Below are 15723 nucleotides of genomic sequence, written 5' to 3' on the forward strand. Positions count from 1 at the left end.
CTAGCTTCCCAGTGGCTTTCTGTCTCCGTCTGGACTTTGGTTTCTGTGCTGTCTCCTGAAACCCAGTGATATTCCTCATGCTCAGCTTGTCCCTGTAACATGGTTATTTGTGCAAAGGGATTACAGACCCTGGATGACCCACAGCTTCAGAAAGGGGAAGCCACGTGGGGCTGCCTTCAGAGCCCAGGGCCAGCTGCACGGAGCCAGGATCGCCCCAGAGGACCCCCAGCCTTGAAAAACAGCCTGCCCCCCAGGGCTCCTGGGCGTCTGTGGGCCTGTTTCGTCACCTGAGGAGGGTGGGTCCCCGGGGAGGAGGCGTGCCTGGGCTAGGGCTCCTCGTTTCCCGCTCCTCAATTACCTGCACTTTGCTTCCGGGGCCTGTCCTGTGTTACCGGGAAGGTGCTTCACGGTCCACCCAGCTCTTCCCAGAGTTCGGACGTGTGGGGACGTGGGCAGGCTCGGGACCCTGGTTCCCGTCCAGGACACAGAGCCAACCCCTGAGCCCCTACCCCCCCACCTGCAGGGACTCAGCCCCGGGAGGAGCAGGTGAAGGTTGTCAGCTCCTCCCAACTGGCAGATGCTGGGGGAGGCTCAGTTACCAGCCAAGTCATTGCCCGGATTAGAGGGTGGAGTTAATTGCTGTTTGCCCCCACCCCTTGCTGTTCTCCCGACCAGACCCCCACCCCACCCTCACCCCCGGGCTGGGCTGCCCGGTGGCCTAGTCCTTCAGTCCTCAGGAGTGAAGAGCCGTCAGACGGGGGGGGGGGGGGGGGGGGGGGGGGGGGGGGCTGGGTGCCCCAGCCTGTCCCACCCTGTCCCTGCCTTCTGGGGTGGGGATGGGATGGGGCGCTCACCACAGGGCCCTGCGTGCTCACCGGTGGCCGCCAGCAGGACCCAGGAGCACAGCAGTGTGTCTGGGTCGGCGGGACTGGGGGCACCCAGAGCCCCCAGGAGCCGAGGGTCACCTGGTGAACTGGGAGAAGAGGTCCCTAGTCAGCCGTAGGGCTGGCAGGACAGGCCTGGGGGTGCCCGCCAGATGAGCCCCTGGGCCCCAAGTACGCGTTGGCCTTGCCCGAACCTTCTGCAGGAACCCAGGCAGTCTCCTGTCTGGTCCGTACCCGGCCTTGCCTCCATGGTGGGCTGCGGTGACCAGGTCAGGCTGCCTTTGGGGCTCGGCCAGTGCCTGGCTGGGGCCTGGTGACCTCCGGTCTTGGCCTGTGGGACGGACTTGGGACCCCAAGCTCCCCACAGTGCTGGGCGGGTTGGGAGGGACAGTCCCTCATAATTCTCCAGCCCGCCTGCAGGTGGCGACTCCGCCCAGCGGGCAGCCGGCCTGGACCACTCGGCCCCGCCCCGGCCCCCAGGCCTTTCTGACCTCGGGGAGGAAGTGCGGGCCTGGACCCTTTCTCAGGGAGGCGCTGAGGTGGGGGCCCCCATGATCTGAACGTTGTCTCCTCCATGCAGAGGGATGTGGGGTGCTCCTGGGGTCCGCGCAGAGGCAGCCCCTCCCTGGGAGGAAAAGGCACCCCGCCTTCGACCTGTGCCTCCAAGTTCCAGGCACCTAAAAGCCCAAATCATGGCCTCCTGGGGTCCCCGAACCCTCACCAGCCCCTCAGGGAGACGTCAAACTGGCCGTCAGACCTCGCGGCCAGGCCAGCCGCTGGACCCCCTCACGCTGTTATCAACAGACTGACCCCTGAAGCGTCTTCTTTCTCGAGTCCCTCGGACTCAGGGCTCCCCGCCCCCCAGGACAGCCTCTGGTTGACTTCTGGGTCCACCGGGGTGACCCAGCTCCTCTGACTGACCCGGGGCAGCTGGGTGGATGGATGCCCGGCCCCCACCCATGGCCACGGGCCCACCCTTATCCCCTCTCCTCCTCTAGGAGGAGCCAGCAGCACCCACTCAAAACTGCTCCCGGGAGGGCGTCGGGGTTCTCCAGAGAGGCCGGGAAAGTTGGGAGGTACGTGCACAGCGACATTACTAGGATTGCTCACGCGGCTGTGGGGCTGAGACGCCCCGAGTCTGCGGTGGGCAGGCTGGCGACCCAGCAGAGCCGGTGGGGTCCTTCCCCTCTGAGCCCAACACCCCAGTTTGAGGGCCATCCCCCCGGAGGGACCCAGCAGATGGGATGGGCCCACCCCAGGGGAGGGCAATTTGCTTAACTCACTCCACCAATTTAAATGTTAATCTCCTCCAAAAACACCCAGAAACACCTGGAATAACGTTTGACCCAACGTTGGGCACCTGAGGCCCAGCCAAGCTGACAGGAAACCCCCCAGGCTCCGGCTCCCTGCGGGGCCGGGCACAAGCCAGAGGGGCTGGGGCGAGTTAGTGAAACAGGATATAAAGGGCGGAGTGAGCGCCGAGCTCCCCTGAAGCCCCGCATTCCCGCAGGACAGGCGCGGGGCCGCCTGCGGACAGCTGCCGGCCGTCGGCCCCGGGACCCGCGCGGCCTCGCGTTTGGACGAGTCAAGTGAGAACAGAATGTGTATCTTTTCCACTTTATACTCTTAACCAACCAAGGGCCAGTCCAGCGGCAAAAACAAACCCAGAGACGGGATGAATGGCTTCCAAAAAAAGGAGCGAAACAAAACCCAGGGGGCACAGACCCTGACCGGCCGCCGGACCCCAGCCGCTGACCGCGGGTGGCGGGGTCCTCACTCTCAGGGCCCGCTGCCCTGCGCAGTCCCCGCCAGACTTGCTCCTGAAGGGAGGCACGTGGCAAAGTGACGGGATGGCCCCGCGGGTGTGGCTCGGTGGTTAGAGCGCCCGGCCGGCGCACCGAAGGGTCTCAGGTTCGATTCCCGGTCAAAGGCACGTACCTGGGTTGCAGTTTCGATCCTGGGCCCTGGGCCCGACCTGCGTGGGAGGCAACCCATCGATGCGTCTCCCTCCCTCCCTCCCACTCTCTCTAAAAGTCAGTGGAGAAAATATCCTCAGGTGAAGATTAACAACAACAAAAGTGATGGGATGGCCCTTCCTTTTTACTTTTCAATATGTTTTTATTGATTTTAGAGAGAGAGGAAGGGAGAGGGGGAGAGAGAAACATAGATCAATCGGTTGCCTCCTGCACACACCCCGACTGGGAATCGAACCCACAGCCTGGGCATGTGCCCTGACCGGAAACGGAGCCAAGCCACGCGGGCCAGGGAGGGAGGCACTTTCAAGGATGGTTATAAAAGGGCCTCAGCTTGTCCCACCCTGGGGGCAGCAGCCCTCGTGGGAGCCCAGGGGGACGGTCCCGTTGGGACCCAGCAGCCGTCCCACAGGGTGAAGGCCGCCCCCTGCTCCATCCACAGAGGCCGTTCTCAGGCTCGACCCCGGGCGTTTCTCACAGCAATGGTACCTGATACAGCTTGCGGAGAGCTCGGTGTCCCTGCGCTGGCCTTCCCCACACCAGGTCGCCCGAGGGGTCAGTTCTGCCTTCCAGTCCTGACAGGGAAGCCCCAGTCTTGGCGTGACCCCAGGTCCAGCACCCCCCAGGCTCCCACGGCTGCCCGGCCCCTACAGGGCTGTCAGAGTATCCTCTGACTTTAGGCCCATTTAATACTGAATCCTGGGCACCGAGCCCTGCCCTGGGCAAATATGTATTTAGCCATTAAGGGCTCACCAGGACGAAGGCCACAAAAGGCTCACCGCAGCCGAGGGCGTATGCGCAGGCCATAGGCCCCTGGCCCAGGGAGGGGGGTCTCGTCGGGGAGGGGAGGGGGTGCTGGAGGACTTCAGGTTTCCTGGAGACGTAAAACAAAGACGCCCAGCTGGCAGGAGCCGGGTGAGGGGTCCTGTGGACATCTGTTCCTGCGCACTGGGCGTGGCGAGCCCCGAGCTGGGAGCTGGGCCAGAGGCCTGGATGTGTCCTGAGCCGGGTCTCTGTGTGCCGATGGTGCGATAATGCAGGCAGAGGTGATTAGAGGGACCACAAGCCCTGGAGCACCTTCCTTGTACCAGGGTTGTGGTCTGGAAAAGTGCCGTGGGCGGCTCTCAGCGAGGCCTGAGACAAGTGGGCTCCCTGCCCCAGCGCAGCGCAGGCAAGGGGTGGGGTGTCCACCTGGAGCCCCTTCGGGACCCTGCAGGCCTCTCCGGGTGGCACCGCCCCAGGCCTTGCTCACCTTGGAGGGGCCGTGGGGGCTGAGAGATGTCCTGTGGGGACCCCAGACCCATGGACTTAGAGGCCAGGAAGGGCCTGCCTTGGTCATAGCAGCAGGTGGCTGCTGGCTGAGCTGCGAGGGGCCCCCAGAGCTGGCCCTGGGCTGGTCAGTGCCTATTCAGGACTCGTGCGGATTCCAGCGAGGACACCTTCTGCCCAGCCCTCGGGGTGCCCCAGGGCAAGGAGGCCTGGGAGGGGCTGTGTTCTGGGTCCAGCCCAGTCCTCCTGCTACCCCCCTGGGCATCTCCTGGGCAGGTGCAGGTTCAAGACTGAATTCCCTCTGCTCTCTGGGTGCTGGGCGTGCGGTCAGGGTGCCTGGAGGCGACGTGGAACCATGGAGTCCTAACCCCAGTCTCCAAGAGTTGGCCGTCCAGGGGGTGACAAGCCTGATCCCAACAAGGGTCACTCGCCTGCAGAAAGACAGTCCCCAAGTTCCCTGGTACAAAGGGGCCCTAGAGCTGCTCCCCACACCCAGGAGGCTCCACCAGGCTGCTCCTGGTTAGTGAGAAGGGGGCGGGCGGGAGCAGGGTCCCCTCAGCCACCCTGGGGCGTTGGCCCAGGAAGGGGGCCCAGTGTTCCCAGGGGCAGCACCAAGGGGGCCAAGGAAGGGGCCTCCCGCAGAGCCCGGGGGCTGGCCCTAGGCCCTGCTCCTGGCTGGTGTGCGATGAGCCCCCAGCCGGCCTGTGGCTCGTCTGTGAAGCCAGTGCGAGCAGGGAACACGGGCGGTCAGCACCTGCCTGGGCGCTGGGCCTCTGACCTGTCCCTGGAATGCTGATCAGAAGCAGGAGACAAGGTTGTCACCTGACACCCTGCTGTGGACAGATAACGTCCTGACTCAGCCACAGGGTCAGACGGTGTCGCCACACGGCCGGTCGGTGGGAAGTAATGACAGTAAGGGGGAAACTATGTCTCGGCTGGAAAGAGCCTCGCTGGTTGTAAACTGACGTGTGTGTATTGATGTTGCATTTACCGTACGGATGCAGAGCAAAAGCTCTGTAAGGAGACGCACCCACGTGTCAGCGGCGGTAACGTTCGAGGTGGGTCAGCGCTGGGGTCCTTCTTGCCCACCCTGCAGTGGGTGACCCGTGGTGACCAGTGGGTGACCCGTGGTGACCAGTGGGTGACCAGGAGGTGACCTGTGGCTGGCCTCGGGCCGGGCCTGCAAGGCCCCTCCCCTGGGGCTGGCCAAGGTGGCCGGCTCTAAGGAGAGCCCACGATCCACAGTACACGTCGTGCTGCCTGTCGTTTCTGGAGGTGGCCGAGGGCTGGGAGCGGCCCCCACATCCCCGCAGCCTGACCGCCAGCTCGGGTGCCTCCCTGCTCGTCAGAGGGGCCGGGGACTGTCACAGGTTCCAGTCCACTTGGGGCGGGAAAGCCCTTTGTGGGCGCCCCTGTGACCGGGTGCTGCAGTTCCCCTTCTGCGGAGAAAGCGGGCGGCTGGCCCTGAGTGCAGCCTGCGGAGGCTAAAGGAACTCGGCACCGCAGAGCGTGCGTCCCGGGAAGGGCCTCTCCACCTCGAGCCAGCAGCGGCTCTGCTCGGACCCCCGGCCCCGGGCCTGGCCCCGGGCTCTGAGGGCGGCCGGTGGAAGGGGCACCCGCCTGGCTGGTGCACACCCTATAGCTTCCTGAGCTGTGGCAGCCGGGGACCTGGGCAGGCTTCTCCGGGCACTGCCCTCCCGGCCAAGGGCCAGGCTGTGTCCTCAGGAGCCAGGGACCAGGCCTGGACCTGGTCCTCAGTCACCTCCCTGGTTGTGTGTGTGTGGAAGAGACTCACGCACAAGCGTGCACACCCGCGCGTGCACACGTGACCATGTGCATGTGCACACGTGTGTACACGCACACGTGCACACGCTCACACGCATGCACGCACACCTCAGCGGACCTGCTCTGGAGCCGTTCTCCTAGCAGCCTGGCAGTGTTCCCACCACCCCCCATCCCCGGTGTCCCTAAAATTGCCATGAGCCGGAAGAGCTCACGGTCACCCTGCCTTTCCGCTCGGACGTGAGGTGTCCGGGAGGCAGAGCAGCTGGCCCCAGAGGCGCAGGACGGAGAGCTGGGCGCGGGCGGGCAGTCAGCAGGCGGAGACCAGTGGGGAGGGGCGCGGCTTCAACGCTTCCCCGCTCTGGGCCCGGGGCAGATCGCTGGCCCGACGGGTGCCTGCTCTGGGGGGTAGGCGGCCCCTCTGGCCCTGTGGCCGTCTGGGAGGCGGCGAGGTCCCAGCGCCGTGGCCTCCCTCCGACCCCGCTGGCCCGGAGCTGCTGGTTCCCTCGTCCTCAGACCTGACGCTGGGCAGCGAGTGTCCTGGTCTTGGGTCACTGCCTCCGCTCCTGCCAGGGACGGGGCAGCCCGCCTGCAGGTCCCCGGAGAGGGCTGCTGGTTCGCGACGGCGGGAAGCGTGCACCCCGAGATGACCCGCTGGCCTGCTCCCCGCCTGTTTCTGGCAGTGGGGCTCCGGCACCCGGAGCCCTGCGACCCTCTGAATAGACCTGACCTCGTGCTGTGGCTTGTGAGTCTCCGGCTCCGGGTGTCGGGCGCCTTCCTGAGGGGCCTCCCTGGTGAAAAGGGGGTCGAGCGTGTCAGCTGCCAGCTCGTTTCCCAGCTTGTGTTCCCCGTTCCCGTTCCGCGCACGTGTGCTTTGTTTCCTGAAAGCCGCCTGTGTTCCCTTCGCCTGGACCCTCCTTCCTGAGAAGCATAACCGTTTAAAATGCTATTAGAGCTGACATCTCACGTGACGCCTGCAGTCACTACGGGGACGCCACTGGCGGTCCCTCAAATTCCGAGGGGCCTTCGTGATGCTTGGGAGTCAGGAAGGGACACGTGCGTGGTGTTCACGGCTGTGCCCCAGCGCCAGCGCAGAGGACACAGGCTGGGGCGGGAAAGCCGCCCACGGCGGTCGGAAGCCTGGCGTTCAGGGCCCGGTGCCCACCTTCCTGCGGGTGAGGGATTAAGCAAAGGCCATGAGCAAGAGTGTCCCAAAGAGGAGGCCCTGGGCCCTGTGGGGACAAATCCAAGCCCGTTAGCAGTCACGAGAGAGGGCCTCTCACCACCAGAGCCCTGGTGTGTGTGGCCATGGGATCCAGTGTGGATGGTGCCAGTGTGGCTGGGGGCGGTGTGGTTGGGGTGGCCAGGTGTGGGGCACCGGGTGGCCGGGGAGGTGGACTCTCAGCCCAAGCACCCCCACTGAGCTCCGGGCGGAGCTGCAGGTGCCTGACACCTCAACAGGCCCTCGGGTCCTGACTTTGTGGCCTTGCGGGGTTTGGCCTGTTCCCTCTTTTCTTCGACACCCCGAGTGGACCCCGGCGCCCACGTATGTTCGAGGTTTATTCCCGGGTGGGCCTGGATGTGAGGCCCCCCGGCTCAGCTGCTCCAGCACACAGGGCTCCCTCCGGATGCTGAGCCCACGTGTGGACGGAGCTGGGCTAGCAGCCGCCGTGGCGAGCCGAGTGGCTGCCTGGACCCCGTCTTCTGCGGCGGGTGGCGGTGCCACGTGCCGTGGTGGCCCAGCGCCCTCCCAGGTGGGGTCTGCAGGCCTCACTGGGGGCACCGTGAGCAGAGGTCCCACCCGTCCCGGAGCTCGAGAAACTCAAGGTCGTCTTAAAGGAGAACTGGTTTCGGGCTCTGCCGCTCCCGGCTCTGAGTGACGGTCACTCAGGGCAGGGCTGCTGGGCTGTCCCCTCCCCATCATGGCACGGGGCCTCCGCCACGTCCAGCCGCGGGGCTACGGGCAGAGCCCGTGATGAGAAGGAAGGGCCGCAGGTGGGGGTGCGGGCGGGGGTGCAGGGCTGTGGCTGGGCCAGGGGCCGGGGGCCGGGCCCCACCCCAGAGGCTGCTGGCTCCCTCCAGGGGGGAGGTGAGACCTGGCCTCGCCCCTTTCTTTCTCTGTTCTTTTCTCTGCCCCCCAAGGCAGCTTCTCTTGTCGTTACTGACGTATTTACTTTTAACGGAAAGCCCTTGGCATTCCTGTGTAGACAGACACGATACACAAACCTGGTTTTCTCTCAGAGCAGAAGTTAAAAATTATTCAACACGAAATTCCTGGGCTGCTGCGGAGGCCGGTTGTACCAGGCAAAGGTTTCCACCGCCTTCCGCGGCCGGCCAGGCCGATAACGCCGCCTGGGAGCCTCGTCGCCGCGGCCTCCGCCGTCCCCGGACCAGGTAGGACTGAGGCTGACGGGAAGCTTTGGGAAGTGGGCCTTGTGGGGTCTGCGGTCACCCCCCCACCCCCCGTTTCTGAAGTTTTTTGTCCTGAGCTGCTGTCCAGCCTGCGGTCGTCTCTTGGGTGGCGCCCGGGCATCGGGACCCCGGAGGTCCCAGTGGTGAGCACAGGGGCTCCGGCCCTGGGCAGGCTCCAGGCGCCTTGGGAGAGTCTCCCAGAAGCCGCGCGTCTGCTCCTCGTTGGGGGTGGGGTGGCGATCATGCCGTCGGCACGCTGGGGGCACCCGAAACAGCCGGGGCTGGCCGAGGGGCCGTGCAGGCCGGCCGGCCACCCACCTGAGGCCCCACAGGACCGCGGTCGCTGGGGTCGCTGGATTGAGCCCCATGTGTCTGCAGGAAAGGCCACGAGGGGCCCGGCTCCCCTGGGAGAAACTGGGGGCCGTTTGCAGGTGTTTTTGAGCTTCCTGTGGGAAGAGATGATTGCGAAGGCCCTAAACTGCTCACGGGACCTAGTTACGACCCAGCCGCTCGGCCCGGGAGGAAGGGAGCAGGCCTGGGATGCCTTGATTTACGTTTCCCCGAACTGACTCCACGTAACAAGACGCGTGTACATTGTGGACACACGGTGGATTCCCTGTGAGGGTGGGATTCCTGATCGCTGGAGTAGAACCAGCTTCCTTCGCCGAAGCTGAAACTCCATCCTGCCGAGATCCTGAGCCCAGGGCCAGGGGGTCCCAGTAAATGTGGGGGCACCAAAGAAATAAGACGGGGGCCTAAGAGCGGACGGCTCCTTGGGGCACTGGGTCTTGAGTGGTCACGTGGCAAACTGGGAGCGTTGTCAGGGAGACCTGCCCGACCGGGAAAGTGGACGTGGGTGGGGCTGTGGTTCCAGGACGGGAAACCCCAGAAAAACGGACGTTGTCCCAGCCGGAAAGAGGAGGCGGAGACCGCGAGGAGGTCGGGAAGTGCAGCTGAGTTAGGGCAGGTGATCGGAGAGAGACCGGCCTGGAAAAGAGCGGCCCTGAGCATCGAGGTTCGATTCCGGTCGGGGCAGTTGCCCGGCCGCGGGCTCGATCCCAGTGGGGGGCCCGCAGGAGGCAGCGGATCAATGACTCATTGATCAATGACTCTCATCTCTCTCCCTCTCCCTTCCTCTCTCTGAAATCAATTTTTAAAAAAAATGCCTTCACCCCCCTCTCCTTGGGGGACAGTGTGGTGGGTGCAGGACGCCCACGGTCACCGTGTTCCCCGAATCCTGACCCTCCGCCCAGCGTGTCCCAGCCCGGCGCTGCGGGTAAGCTGGTCTCTGGCATGTCGGGTGCAGCCGCATCCTGAGGCACTGGGGCAGGGCTTCACTTGCGAATTCGGGGGACACGGTTTAGCCGTAACAGGGTGTTAGGTGCAGCCCCCCGTGGAGGGAAGGGGCCCAGGCGACTCGGGGGAATCAGACATAGGTGGGAAACGATAAGTTCATCGGACGCGTCCTTCTTGCAGACCGCCAGGGAAGATGCGCAGTCGAGCTGCGGCCTCTCTTAGCCGGGCATTTTCCGCAGTGAATGCAGCCGGCCCGACGGCCGCGGGCTGCACCTCCGAGCTGCGACCAACCGCGCTCGATCAGGTGTAGCGTTTGGGTCTGTAGTTGGGATTCCAGGGGTGGGAATGCGAAGATGCTGATTTTTGTCCTCGGCTGGCCGAATGGCGGAGGGAGACGATGGGTGCCTGGGGACGCGGGCGCAGGGGCGCTGCCCGGGAGGGGGGGAGGCCGCACCGTGCGCACGTATTGGCATGAGGGAGAAATGATAAAAATGCCGCTCACAGGAAAAGCACAGGAAAGATGCACGTGGCCAACCAGGGCGACCGAGGTGGGGGCCCTGTCTGTCCCCGCTGCCCGGGTGGGCGGCCGGGCCCCGGTCTTCGGCCTCCAGTGCGTCATCCCACGCGGGGTCCGCGAGGTGACGTGCTCCCCGCGCGGGGCTGCGGTGGGCCCGGGAGCTGGGCACAGGCGGCCTCCCGCCCCCAGGGCCCCCGCAGACCCCAGGGCCGGGCGGGGCGGAAGGAGGCCCTGCGGCCCCAGCGTCTGCTCCCAGGCAGTGGTGGGAGGCGGCCGGCGGGACAACGCCGCGTTTAATGTTTCACTTCCTCCCCAGGATGATTAACCCTGGACGGCCCCCCTCCCGCAGAACTCTGCCTCCGCGCCTGCCAGGGCCGGGCTTGACTTTCCCCTCTGACCTCTCCCGTGTGTGCCGGCCAACGCAGGGCTTTGGGGACGCCCACGGTGTCTGTCCGCCGGCCGGGAGACGGCCGGCTCAGGTCAGATCTGGGTTCCCAGGTCTGTTTGAACACGTGCAGAGCTTTCTGGAGCTGGACCCAGTGAGTGGCAGGTCTGGGGAGAGGACATGCCCTGGAGTGTGGATCCTGAGTTTCGTTTCCTGAAAAAAAAAACCCCACCCGATTTGATGAAGGTGCAGGTCTTTGCTGGTGGGCGTGAGAAGTTAGTGGTCAGGGAAGTTTCTCTCCCTCCTGAGAAACAGGCCCAACGCAAAGAGCACAGCGGACGTCACCCCACTGCAAAATCCCGTGCCCACCCCACCCCACCTTGCAGGGCCCCAGTACCCCTGCTTGCCCCACAGGACTCCCCAGGCATGCCCTTGCTCCCACGGCCCCCCAGGCCTTTGGCTCCCCCCATCCCACTGTAAACATCAGAAAATACTGATGCCTTCTCCCCTTAAAACCATTCCTCGCATCCTGCCCACACCAGTGCCCCCGGCGAGGTGGCCTCGAGGGCGGGACAGCCTCCCGCGGGCCGGGCTAACACGGGCGCCCTCACGTGAGGAGTCCAGAGCTGTCCACGTCCTCACGGGTCCTGTGTGGGCCGCGAACCATCACTGGAAGCGGGTCTGTCTCTGGTCAGAAAGTGGGGGCCCTGGGCTCGTGTCACTGTGGCCCGTGACCCCCAAGCCCGGGCAAGGAGCCTGCCATGCCCCTCTGAGCTCGGGTAGAATGGGGGTGGGGGCCTGCGGGGGAATGAGGGAGGCGTCCGCACCTGCAGCCTCATGTCCGCGCGACCCTCTCCGGCCGCCGGGGTGCCTGGGGAGGCTGAGCAGGAGTGGGGGCCCCTGAGGAGGGGCAGGCAGAGCTCCGAGAAACATGGAGTGGGAACTGGGCACGGCAGGATGGAGGGTGCCCCTGGAGGCTCTGGGCTGAGCAGAGGCCTGGCAAAACATGAGCATTTGGGGGGCTATGAGTGGAGACTGTGGGGGCCCCTGGCCCTGGGGAGGAGGCCCTGGGCTTGCAGGCGGGGGGCAGCTGTGGCCACCTGCAGCAGGAGTGAGGTCAGAGGCTTGCTCACGGGGAAGGTGGCCTGGGAGGGGCTGCCTGGGCCTGTGGGGCTGGGGCTCCTGTGGGCAGCTGCCCTAAAGCCTGCGGGCAGGTAGAGCCCAAGCACAGGACTCAAAGCTTCTCCCTTAGGCTGCAGGTTGGTGGGGGTGGGGCCTGGTCCCTGGGGGTCCCTGAAGGCACTAAGCCCTGCGGGGCAGACAGGAGGGCGGATCTTCCCGGTGGGACCCATGCAACCTCCCTTCCTTCGCCTGGGGTTAATTCGAGGGCAGGTGCAGATGCGCAAACAAAGGTGGGGCGCAAGCCGGCTTAACCCTTTCTCGCTGTGGGAGCCCCAGGAAGGGGGCAGACCAGAGGGGCAGGAGGCTGGAACCTGGGCCAAGCGGACAATTTGCCCTGGGCACTTGGCCACAGGCCTCGTGGGGCTGGCAGACTGCAGCCCTTGCGATGGGCTGGGTGGGGTTGGCACTGGGAAGGGACCGGCAGCCCCTGCCCGCTGCTAGGGGCCCTCACACCTGGGCCCAGGGGCCCGGCACCTGTCCTCGACCCCGGCCCCACCCATTCCTTGGTTTTCCAGCTAACAATGCGGGCGGGGGCTTTGTGGTGGCCTCACTCTGGGGACCGCCTGGTGGAGAGGGTGGGGTGGGTGGGGAGCCCAGCTTTGCATAAGGTAACCCGAGCCCCCGCCAGGTGCGCAGGAGACAAAGGCGGTGGGGCCGGGGGGGGCGGGGCGGGGCCTCCATCATGCGTGGGAGGGGGAGGGGAGGGAGGGGTGAGCCCGCAGCCAGGGGCCCGGGCTCCACAGGACCCCTGCCCACCCCTCCCTGCACCCGTGGGCTGAAGGGGCGCCCGGAGCAGGGCAGGCTTGTCCGGGGACCATCCTTTAGCCCTGGGACCAAATCAGCCCTTGGAGAGGGGTTCCCCGAAAAGGGCAGGGGCCTTAAATGAAAGGGGCTTGGCTGGCTCCTCCTTCCCCTCTCCCTCCGCTCACACGCTGGGCTGAAGGCCTGGGCTCTCCAGCCCTCTCCAGTGTCCAGGGCTGTGGTCCTTCTGAGGCCTCTGCCACCGGCAGTGTCCTGGGTGCACATGGGCACCCCCTGGGGGGCTGGGGTGCACAGAGGGTGGGGCTTCTTGCAGAGAGGACCCCTCCTACCCCCACCTGGCCCACCCCATGGGTGTGGCACAGCCTCTGGGCCTGGGTTCAAATCCCTGTGACCTGGGGAAGGGTTCAGGCCTCCTGCCGCAGGAGCCGACAGGCCTTTGGGACAGGCAGCCACGAGCGTTAGCGGAAAGGAGCTCTGGGGTTTCCTGAGGTCCCCCGGCCCCCTCTGGCACAGCCCCCTCAGGGGCCCGGGGCGGGACCACCCCGCTCCCTGCTCGCCGGGCCCTCGGCCAGCCCCTCCCTGTGGCTCTCCCCCTGGGCTCCTCACACTCGGCAGGCACACACACGCTCAGCCACACACCACAGCCCCATCGCAGCCACGTGCACACGCCTGCTGTGCGCCTGGAGTTGGCGGCCCGCGGGGATCCGCTCCCACCCTGGGTTCCCATTCCAGCCTCAGGACCCACTCCCAGGCGCGGGCGCCTCTGGCCTCCCTGCCTCCCGCTTGTCCGCTTGTCTGGGCCTGGGAGGGGACGGCAGCCCGGGAGCAGAGACAGCCCGATTCCACCTCCGTCCTTGGGTCTCGTCGGGACTGGGGCTGCCTTGACCTGCCATCAACCTCAGCCCCACCTGGCTGCCAGCCACCGGCTTCCTCCCGCCTCCCACGCCTCTGGGAACAGGCGTGGTCCTTGCTCTCCCCACCCAAGGTGACTCCCGCAGGAAGCCCTCGGTGACTGCTCCCCGCTTCCCTCCCACGCGGGGCTCGCAGGCAGGGAGACGGGACGAGGGAGGAAGCGGTGGCGGAAAGGGGGGCACAGAGGAGAGGGGGAGCCGTGGTCCTGCAGGTCCGCACAGCCCTGGCCTCAGGCGTGTGCACGGGGGTCCCCCTCCCAGGGACAGCGCTCTCCCCACCTCTGGGCCCGCCCAGAGCCTCCTGGCCTCTGGAATGAGTGAAATTTTCAGAAAGCTGGGTTTGAACTTGTACGATTTAAAGAAAGCACCTCTATGGGGCCTGGGTCCTCCCGCCAACGGGAGCTGAGCGGCTGTTGCTTTGTGACGGCTGGTGGACGGTGGCGCTGTGAGTGCCCCTTTCTGTCAGATAAACGGGCTAGCCCCCGACCTCTAGGACAGGGGGGCCGTATCTGCGTTTGAAGGCACAAGGAAAACGGCGTCCAAACGCTGGGCCCCTGGGCCTCTGGACGCCCGCTCACTGCCCCTGGCCCACAGGTGTCCCTGGCCCTGGGTCAGCCTGGAGAGCCATCGGCAGGCAGGTCATGGGGGGGCCGGGCGCCCCACCGGCGCTGGCTGCCGGTCCCCAGGCCCTGGGCGCGCCTGGGCCTGGAGGAGGCTGTGGGGTGAGGGGCAGGAACTGCACCGGCACGAGGCGCCCTGTGTTTGGGGGTGCGCCTCAGGCCCGTCCCCAGAAATGAAGCAGCCGCGCTCGGGCGGCTCCGGCGGCTCCCCCCGGCCACCTGCCCCCTTGTTCTAGGAGAGACAGAAGGGGGAGGAGTGGGGCGAGGGAGGTACAGGCGGGGAAACTGAGGCCCAGCGAGGAAGCAGGTCAGGCTGAAGAGGGCCGGGCTGGTGTCCTCGGCCTCAGCGCTTCGGAGTCCAGCATATAAGCCGTGGTGCCCCTTCGCCCTCCGCGTCCCGGGGGTCAGGAGTGTGAAGTCCGGGGGCAGGGCCCCCACCCCGCGCTGTGTCCTGAGTGGTGTGAGCCCCACGGGCTCACCTCTTGGACAGGCCAGCAGGTTGCTGGGGTGGAGACCCCTCTTAACAGGACAGGCTTGCTGCCCCCAGGACACCCTTCCCGGGGCGCGTCCCCAGTGATCCGCGGCCTCTGCTCCCGGGGCGCTGGGCCTGCGGGAGCTGCCAGGGAGGTGAACCAGGAGAGCGTGTGGATGTTGAAGTGGAAACGGGGCGGGGTCCCTGTGTGTCGGGTCCAGAACCGTCCCCGCGGAGCAGGTCAGAGGCCCAGGCAGGGCAGCGGAGGCCCGGGCGGTGCAGTGGGGTGCCCTCCGGCCCCGCGCCCGCCCCTCAGGCACTGGCTCAGGGTGCAGACCAGAATGAGCGCCGAGGCCCCGGTGGGCATTTTGACGCCTGGCTACAGCCCTTCCCCCAGCGCCGTCCGCTGGGCCCGGCTCCCGGCGGCCGGACCTGGTTGCCATGGGCGCCTCTGGCCTCCTCCGGCAGCTGCAGCCAGGACAGGCTGTGGAAAAAGCCCAGACAGACATTTTCCCTGGAAGGACCGAAGCCCAGATGGAATCTGTTAGCTGAACATGGAGTACAGAGGGGTCCTGACTTACGGTGGCTGCTCCCGATTGCCCGACTTTTCCGTGGTGTGAATCGCGACGCAGCCAGTGGAAACCGCCCTTTGAATCTTGACCTTTCCCGGGCTCTCAACATGCCTCGATTCCCTGTGGCTCCCGCCGCCGCGGGATCGCAGGGGTCAGGGTCGACGGTGACCCTCCGCGGTGACCGTGCGCCCCGCATTTTGTGTTTTCGCATCTCATCACGTCCGCGAAACGCCCACCTGTGTCTCCTGCCCTGCGTGAGGCGGGGAAGCGGGGGCTCGGGAGGAAGCCCAAGGTCCCCAGCGCTGTGGGCTGCGGAGTGTCCTGAGCACCTTGGGGGGCCGGGCTCAGCCGTGCGGTCCGTGGGTTTCGGTGCATTAAATGCATTTTTGACGGACAGTGTGTTCACCTCTGATGGGTTTATGGGGATGGAACTAGGGGACGGTCCTCGCGGGTCCCCCCGTGTGATGTCGTGTTCCCCGGCCTACAGCGGACGAGTGGGACTCTGGCCGCTCCTGCCATTCTGCCTGTGTCAGTCTAGTGTTTACAGGTTATTAGTTTCCCGCAAGCCCCGCCCTGGCCGCCCGCCCGAGAGCCATCCGGCTGACGCTTGCACACACGGTCACGGCCTCGTCGCCGTCGCTCCCGCTGCCGGCTTTCCCCCGGCAACAGTGAGAGCCCTGGGCTTC

This window comes from Miniopterus schreibersii (assembly GCF_964146895.1).
Source record: "Miniopterus schreibersii genome assembly, chromosome: 8".
Taxonomy (NCBI): domain Eukaryota; kingdom Metazoa; phylum Chordata; class Mammalia; order Chiroptera; family Miniopteridae; genus Miniopterus; species Miniopterus schreibersii.